Genomic DNA, 10,032 nt, shown 5'->3' on the forward strand with positions numbered 1-10,032 from the left:
AGAGACAAACTGAACATTCAGAGCAGCCAACCACACATACACACACACACATACACACTGAAGTAAATTTACTCTGAGCCAACAGCATCCCCAAACGTGTGTGAAGAAACCATTGTAGACATTTCTATCAGAGTCCCAGCCCTTTGCTAATTTTCAGCCTCTTAGGGGAAAGGAAAAGGCAACAGTATGTAATTAGAGAAATCTACGATTTACACATTAACAAACAAGGCAATGCAACCCACAATGGAGAGAATAAAATTGTGGACAGCTAATAAGTGTCAGTACTTATTAAGGCTAAAGAAACCACCTATGAAACAAATCTAAGCCTTTCCCAAATGGTGCAGGGCAATTATATTTGGCATAAGTTCCACGGGGAAGATGCAGCTTTAGAAACATAAAAGAACTGAGAAATTAGAGGAAGAGAGTCAGCTGAAGATACAAGGAAAACATTTTTCAGATATATCACAGGCAAGGGAAAAGACAATGGTGAGAAAAAGGAGACACTGGAGGCCATGGGGAAAAGGAGAAAAAAGTGAAATATGCCTTTTTAACCTCAGCCTTCATTCTGGAAGATAACGAAAAAATTTAAATTTCAAAGTCACCCACAAGAACTTGTAGAATAACCTTGATGGAAAATTTCTAGCAGCACTACAGAGACCTTTAATGCCCCAAATCAAAAGAAACAGATGAAGAGTCCCTTGAAGAATGTATTCCTCTCCTGATAGTAACTTTGTTAAACACTGACTCTTTCACTAGAAATGATGAAACAAAGATTATTTCTGCCTTTGAGAAGTTTCCATAGAATGGAAAGTCTACACACACATGAGCACACACTCCAGCAGTTGTGTATACAAGTTCAGAAAACCTCTGGGCCTTTTTCTCATCAAGACCTCTGAGTTTTGACTCCAGATGCTCTACTTAGGAGAAAAAAGCGTGACCTTTGGCCAGATACTTCACTTCTTTGAACCACTTGTTACTGGCCTTTAAGTGGAAATGATAATATGTATAAGTGAAGGATGTTGGGAGAATTAAATATGAGAATGCCCACTTCATAAATATATAATACTTGTTTTTCTTTCTTTCTACCTGAAATAAGCATGCTGCAGAAGGCCACAGTTAAGGATGATGTCTGAGACATTCAAGGTGTTCCATCTGCTTTGCTAGGTCCCTCCCTCCCTCTTTCCCTCTTGCTTGCAACATTATTGAGCAAATCACAATAATGAACATAATTCCTGGGCTTGAACAGCTCATAGTGGAGAAGAAGAAAAAGAATTGTAAACCATTTCAGTGCAATGTGATAAGTTCTGTGTCAAGGGTAAGTCCAAGTTATTGGAGGAGAATCAAGGGTGACTCTTAATTCTGGGCAAGAGAATGCAATGTTAAAGCTAATGGCGATAGAAGTAGTCAAGAAGGGCAGTCTAGAGGCAGGGGCATTCAAGATAAGTTTTGGACCTCATCCTGTTCATTGTCACATCCCCAGTACCTAGCACATTGCCTGGTATGTAGTTCATAGTTAATAAATTTGAGAATAAATGGATAAATGAAGGTGGAGGGCAAGGACAGGAGAGGAAATTGAACTCGTGAGAACAATGTTTTCAATCATGGTTGAACATTAGAATGACCATAGGAGGGACCTCCCTGGTGGTCCAGTGGTCAAGACTCCATGCTTCCAATGCAGGAGGTGTGGGTTTGATCCCTGGTCTGGGAGCTCAGATCCCACATGCCGCACGGTGTGGAAAAAAAAAAATAGAATGACCACGGGAGTTTCTGACACCATACTTTGGGGATGGGGTAAGGGATAATACATTTTTATAAATCTTCACAAACAATTCTGTTATCCATGTTTGAAAGGGGGGCTTGTATGTGTTGAGGCCCAGTAACATAAGATGGCTTGTTATCAGTAGATAATTAAGACATAAGTAAGGAGAAGCCAAGATGGCGGAGTAGAAGGATGTGAGCTCATCCCTTCTTACAGAAACACCAAAATCACAACTAACTGCTGAACAACCACTGACAAAAAAAAAAAAAAAAAAAAGCAGGAATGTATCAAAAATGAAACCCTACATAGAAAGACAAAGAAGAAGCCACAATGAGATGATAGAAGGGGTGCAACTGCAATAAAATCAAATCCCATACCTACCAGGTGGGCAAGATGCAAACTGGAGAGCAATTGTAACACAGAAGTTCTCCCACAGGAGTGAGAGTTCTGAGCCTTACATCAAGATCCAGAGCCTGCGCGTCTGGCAACCTGAGGAGGAGCCCCCAGAGAGTATGGCTTTGAAGGTCAGCAGGGTTTGACTGCAGGAATTCCACAGGCCTGGGGTAAACAGAAACTCCACTCTTGGAGGGCACACACAGGGTCTTGTGTGTACCAGTACCCAGAGAAAAAAGCGGTGGCCTTGTAAGAGATTGGGCCAGACTTACCTGCTGGTGTTGGAGGGTCTCCTGTGGAGGTGGGGGGCAGCTGTGGCTCACTGTGGGGACAAGGACACTGGTGGTGGTAGTTCTGGGGAGTGCTCATTGGCATGAGCCCTCTTGGAGGCTGCCATTTTCTCACCAAGAATTGGCCCCACCCAACAGCCTGTAGGGTCCAGTGTTGGGATGCCTCAGGACAAACAAACAACAGGATGGGAACACACCTGTTGTTTGTTTGCTCTCTCATTTGCCGATGCCCCACCCATCAGCAAACAGGCTGCTTAAAGTCTGCCTGAGCACACAGCCACTTCTAAATACACTCCTTGAAATGGCCCTGCTCACCAGATGGAAAATATACAACTCCACCCACAGTGGTCAGGCACCAGTCCCTCCCACCAGGAAGCCTGCACAAGCCTCTTAGACAGTCTCATTGACCGGGAGGCAGACAGCAGAAGCAAGAAGAACTACAACTCTGTAGCCTGCAGAATGGAAACTGCAATCACAGAAAGGTAGACAAAATGAGATGGCAGAGGAATATGTCCCAGATGAAGGAACAAGATAAAACCCCAGAAGAGCAACTAAGAGAAGTGGAGATAAGCAATCTACCTGAAAAATAATTCAGAGTCATGATAGTAAAAATGATCCATGATATTGGAAAAAGAATGGACACATAGGTCAAGAAGATACAAGAAATGTTTAACAAAAACCTAGAAGATATAAAGAACAAACAGAGTGAACAATACAATAACAGAAATGAAAAATACACTAGAAGGAAACATGAGCAGAATAAGTGAGGCAGAAGAAAGGATAAATGAGCTGTAAGACATAATGGTGGAAATCACTGCCATGGAACAGAATAAAGAAAAAAAAATGAAAAGAAATGAGGACAGTCTAAGAGACCTCTGGGGCAACTTGGCACCAATGTTTGCATTGCAGGGCTGCAGAAGAAGAAGAGAAAGAGGAAGGACCTGAGAAAATATTTGAAGAGATTATAGCTGAAATTTCCCTAACATGAGAAAGGAAACAGTCACCCAAGTCCAGGAAGCACAGGGAGTCCCAAGCATGATAAACCCAAGGTGGAGCATGCCAAAACACATAATAATCAAATTGACAAATACTAAAGACAAAATTATTAAAAGCAACAAGGGAAAAGCAAAAAATGAGGTACAAGGGAACTCCCATAAAGTTATCAGCTGATTTCTCAGCAGAACCTCTGCAGGCCAGAAGGGAGTAGCACTATATATTTAAAGTGATGAAAGGGAAGAACCTACAACCAATGATATTTTACCCAGCAAGGCTCTTATTCAGATTTGACAGAGAAATCAAAAGCTCTACAGACAAGCAAAAGCTAAGAGAATTCAGCACCACCAGACCAGCTTTGCAACAAATGCTAAAGGAATTTCTCTAGGCGGAAAAGAAAAGGCCACAACTAGAAACAAGAAAATTACAAATGGAAAGGCTCACCAGGAAAGGCAAACATACAATAAAAGTAGGAAATCATCTGCACACAAATATGATATCAAAACCAGCAATTGTGAGGAGAGCACAAATGCAGGATATTGGAAATGCATCTGAAATTATGAGACCAGCAACTTAAAACAATCTAGTTTATATATAGACTGCTATATCAAAACCTCATGGTAAGTGCAAACCAAAAATCTACAATAGATACACACACAAAAAAGAAAAAGGAATCCAAACACAACACTAAGTTAATCAACAAATTGCAAGAGAAGAGAACAAAAAAAGGAAGGGAAGAAAAAAGACCTACAAAAACAAATCCAAAACAATCAACAAAATGGCAGTAAGAAAATACATATAGATAATTACCTTAAACATAAATGGATTAAATGCTCCAACTAAAAGACATAGACTGGATGAATGGATACCAAAAAGAAGAATGGTATATATGCTGTCTACAAGAGACCCACTTCAGACCTAGGGACACATACAGACTGAAAGTGAAGGGATGGAAAAATGTATACCATGCAAATGGAAATCAAAAAAAGTGGGAGTAGCAATTCTCATCTCAGACAAAATAGACTTCAAAATAAAGTCTGTTACAAGAGACAAGGAAGGACACTACATAATGATAAAGGGATCAATCCAAGAAGAAGATATAACAACTGTAAATATATATGCACCCAACATAGGAGCACCTAAATATATAAGGCAAATACTAACAGCCATAAAAGGGGAAATCAACAGTAACACAACAATAGTGGTAGACTTCTACACCCTACTTGCACTAATGGACAGATCATTGAGACAGAAAATCAATAAGGAAACACAAGCCTTAAATGACACATTAGACCAGATGGACATAATTGATATTAATAGGGCTTTCCATCCAAAAGCAGCAGAAAACACATTCTTCTGAAGTGCACATGAAACATTCTCCAGGATCAATCACACACTGGGCCACAAAGCAAGCCTCAGTAAATTTAAGAAAATTGAACTCAGGTGAAGCATCTTTTCTGACCACTATGCTATGAGATTAGAAATTGACTACAAGAAGAAACGTGTAAAAAACAGAAATACATGGAGACTTAACAATATGCTACTAAACAACCAATGGATCACTAAAAAAATCAAAGAGGAAATCAAAAAATACCTAGAGACAAATGACAATGAAAACACGACAATCCAAGACTTATGGGATGTAGCAAAAGCAGTTATAAGAGGGAAGTCTATAGCAATACAATCTTACCTCAGGAAACAAGAAAAGTCTCAAATAAACAATCTAACCTTAAACCTAACGCAACTAGAGAAAGAAGAACAAACAACCCAGTCAGTAGAAGGAAAGAAATTATAAAGATCAGAGCAGAAATAAATGAATTAGACACAAAGAAAACATTAGAAAAGATCAATGAAAATAAAATCTGGTTCTTTGAAAAGATAAACAAAATTGATAAACTTTTAGCCAGACTCATCAAGGAAAAAAAGGGAGAGGGCTCAAATCAATAAGATTAGAAATGAAAAAAGAGAAGTTACAACACAAGACACCACAGAAATACAAAGGATCATAAGAGACCACAGCAAGCAAACTATATGCTAATAAGATGGACAACCTAGAAAAAAATAGACAAATTCTTAGAAAGGTACAATCTCCCAAGACTGAACCAGGAAGAAATAGAAAATATGGACAGACCAATCACAAGTACTGAAATTGAAACTGTGATTTAAAAACTTCCATCAAACAAAAGTCCAGGACCAGCTGGCTTCAGAGCCAAATGCTATCAAACATTTAAGAAGAGTCAACACCCATCCTTCTGAAACTATGCCAAAAAATCACAGAGGAAGGAATACTACCAAACTCATTCTATGAGGCCCCCATCACCCTGATACCAAAACCAGACAAAGATACCACATAAAAGAAAATTACAGGCCAATACACACTGATGAATATAGATGCAAAAATCCTCAACAAAATACCAGCAAACCAAATCCAATACTTCCAATCTTGAGTAAGAAAAATGGAGCTAGAGGAATCAGGCTCTCTGACTTCAGACTATACTATAAAGCTACAGTCATCAAAACAGTATGGTACTGGCCCCAAAACAGAAATATAGATCAATGGAACAGGATAGAAAGCCCAGAAATAAACCCACGCACCTATGGTCAATTAATCTACAACAAAGGAAGCAAGAGTATACAATGGGAAAAAGACAGTCTCTTAAATAATTGATGGTGGGAAAATTGGACAGGTACATGTAAAAAAAAAAAAAGGAATTTGAATATTCTTTAACACCATACACAAAAATAAACTAAAAGTGCTTAAAGACCTAAATGTAAGACCATATACTACAAAACTCTTAGAGGAAAATATAGGCAGAACACTCTCTGACATAAATCACAGCAATACCTTTTTCAATTTGTCTCCTAGAGTAATGGCAATAAAAATAAAATTAAACAAATGGGCCTAATTAAACTCAAAAGCTTTTGCACAGTAAAGGAAACCATAATCAAAATGAAAAGACAACCCACAGAATGGGAGAAAATATTTGCAAACAATGCAACCAAGAAGGGATTAATCTCCAAAATTTACAAAGCGCTCATGTGGCTCAATATCAAAAAACCAACAACCCAATCAAAAAATGGGCAGAAGACCTAAATAGACATCTCTTCAAAAAAGACATACAGATGGCCAAAAAGCACATGAAAAGATGCTCAACGCCTCTAATCATTAGAGAAATGCAAATCAAAACTACAATGGGATATCACCTCACACCAGTCAGAATGGCCATCATCAAAAAGACTACAAATAATAAATGCTGAAGAGGGTGTGGAGAAAAGGGAACCTTCCTACACTGTTGGTGGGAATGTAAATTGGTGCAGCCACTACGGAGGTTCCTTAAGAAACTAAAAATAGAGCTACCATATGATCCAACAATCCCACTCCTGGGCATATATCCAGAGAAAATCATGGTTCAAAAGGATACATGCACCCCAATATTCATTGCAATGCTGTTTACAATAGCCAAGATATGGAAGCAACCTAAATGTCCATTGACAGATGAATGGATAAAAAGATGTGGTACATGTTATACAATGGAATATTATTCAGCCATTAAATAGAATGAAATAATGCCATTTGCAGCAATATGGATGGACCTGGAGATTATCTTACTAAGTGAAGTAAGTCAGACAGAGAAAGACAATATCATATGATATCGCTTACATGCAAAATCTTAAAAAAAAAGATAGAAATGAACTTAATTACAAAATAGAAACAGACTCACAGACTTAGAGAACAAAATGGTTACCAGGGGAAAAGATTTGGGGGGAGGGACAGACTATACACACTGCTATATTTAAAATAGATAACCAACAAGGACCTACTGTATAGCACAGGGAACTCTCCTCAATACTCTGTAATATCCTAAATGGGAAAAGAATTTGAAAGAGAATAGATACATGTATATATATAACTGAATCACTCTACTGTACACCTGAAACTAATACAACATTGTTAATCAACTATACTTAATATAAAATAAAAATTTTAAGTAAACAATGAATTTTCCATTGCTTTTACCTTATTCAATAAAGAAACTAATAATAATCTTAAAAAAAAAAAAGAATTAAGAAAAAAAAAAACCTAGGGGTTTTCATCAGAGATACTACCAGAGCAAAGCAAAGGAAACTCTTCTCCACCATTTAAAAGGAGGGATGGGACTTTCTGATAGATGACTCTTCTAGTCTAGGTTGCCTGCCCCCCACCCCTAAAACAGAATCTGTAGAAAAGCCTTTCGTGCAGGTAGTTTATTTGGAGTTGATTCCAGGAAGCAGGAGCTACGGACCGGGAAAAGTACAAAAGGAAGGAAAGAAAAAGTGTGCAGTTGAGTTGATAACCAGCATGCCAACTCCATCCAACCAGATATTCTGAGGAGCCCCTAAGACAACTTTCAAAAATGCCCTCCAGATGACCTCCAAGGAGAAGCATTTCTCAGCTCCTGTAGGCCAGAGTTTGAAGTTGGCCCTAGGGCATGTTACCTCCTTTCAGACATGCCAAACAGAGAAATCCTGGGGCAGAAAGTGAAATATGTGTTTACATACTTGGGCTGAGCTAGCGGCAGAGCCAAGGTTAGTTGAATTTCATATGGACTGGGGTAAAGGCCACAGCTGGAATCAGAGAGAGACTGAGAGTGGGCGTGGAAGGGATGCAAGAAGAAGCTGATACATTCGGCAGCAAGATTCCTTTTAATGAACTATTTAAACTTATTCAACTTATTTGCAGCACACATCATCACCCTCCTCTCAAAGCAAATCACATATTTCTCTGGTTGGTGCATGTTCCATTTAACCTGTTTTTTGCACTGATGTATATAGACTTTAGCATGTTTTCCTTTTTTAAGTAACGGGTTAGGTCGTCTATAATTGTTTGCTTAAAAAATGATTTATCGGGCTTCCCTGGTGGCGCAGTGGTTGAGAGTCCGCCTGCCGACGCAGGGGACACGGGTTCGTGCCCCGGTCTGGGAAGATCCCACATGCCGCAGAGCGGCTGGGCCTGTGAGCCATGGCCACTGAGGCTGTGCATCCGGAGTGTGTGCTCTGCAACAGGAGAGACCACAGCAGTGAGAGGCCCGCGTACCGAAAAAAAAAAAAAAGACTTATCATGATTTTGTTACTCTCTTTTGCCATCAGAAAGAAACAACAACAAAAATAGACAAATTGGATTTCATTAAATATTTAAAAATATGTGCATCAAAAGAACTAGAAATAAAAGAATAAAAAGGCAACCCACAGGGCTTCCCTGGTGGCACAGTGGTTGGGAGCCTGCCTGCCGATGCAGGGGACAAGGGTTCGTGCCCCGGTCCAGGAAGATCCCACGTGCCGCAGAGCGGCTGGGCCCATGAGCCATGGCCGATGAGCCTGCGTGTCTGGAGCCTGTGCTCCGCAACGGGAGAGGCCACAACAGTGAGAAGCCCGCGTACCATAAAAAAATAAATAAATAAATAAATTTTTTTTAAAAAAAGGCAACCCACAGAATGAAAAGAATGGATAACCAAAATACAATTGAATGTTTTTTAGTCTTAAAGAGTTAGGAAATTCTGCTATAACATAAAAGAACCTCATGTGGAGTGAAATAAGCCAGACACAGAAAGACAAATACTGTATGATTCGACTTATATGAGGCACTTGAATGAGTAGCCAAAATCATAGAGACAGAAAGTGGAATGGTGGTTTCCAGGGCTGGGAGAGGCTGGGGTGGGGGGTTAGCTTTATATGATGAAAAGAATTATGGCAATATGATGGCTGCACAATGCTATGAATGTATTTAATAACACTGAACTATATTCTTAAAATAGTTAAGAGGGTAAATCTTATCTGTATTTTACCACAATATTTTTATTGAGATATGGTTGATTTATGATATTATATGTTTCAGATGTACAACACAGTGTTTCACAATCTGGAAAGATTATACTCTGTTTATAGTTATTATAAAATATTGGCTATATTCTCTGTGCTGTACAGTATATCCTTGTAGCTAATTTATTTTATACATAGTAGTTTGTACCTCTTAATCCCCCAGCTCTATCTTGCCCCTCCCCCATTCCCTCTTAAAAAAATATTTCTAAAGAATAAAGAAAGGGTTGGGGACAAGGATGAAAGAATAGAGCATAAACGTTATTTGTCATAATGACATAGAAAAAACAAACTAAAAGAAGAAAGAAGGGAAAATTTGAATAAATGTCCTGATTGCTAATGGGTAACATGTGGGAGCCAAAGCACATTATTTAAGTTCTGTAAACCAAAGAGTAAATTCTGTACTTCTCCTTTGTTTCTGTAAGAAAATTTATAAACATGTTTCCTTGTTTCCCTTCACCATCAAGCTTTCCCTGTCACAGCTCTGCCTTCCAGAAGCAGTACTTCTCAAGACTGATACTTTTGATTACATGCACTCTTAAATCCTTTCCAATTGATCTGCCATATATTTATTGCTTATTTCTATATAACAAATTGCTCAAAACTTAATGACTTAAAACAACAAACATGTATTATATTACTGTTCCAGTGTGTCAGGGATTCCAGAGTGGCTTACTTGGGTTATTCTTGTGCAGGGCCTTTCACAAGGTGGCAGTGGTGTCAGATAGGGCTGCAGTGGCCTGA

The sequence above is a fragment of the Pseudorca crassidens genome, chromosome 10 (genome assembly GCF_039906515.1).
Source record: "Pseudorca crassidens isolate mPseCra1 chromosome 10, mPseCra1.hap1, whole genome shotgun sequence".
NCBI lineage: Eukaryota > Metazoa > Chordata > Mammalia > Artiodactyla > Delphinidae > Pseudorca > Pseudorca crassidens.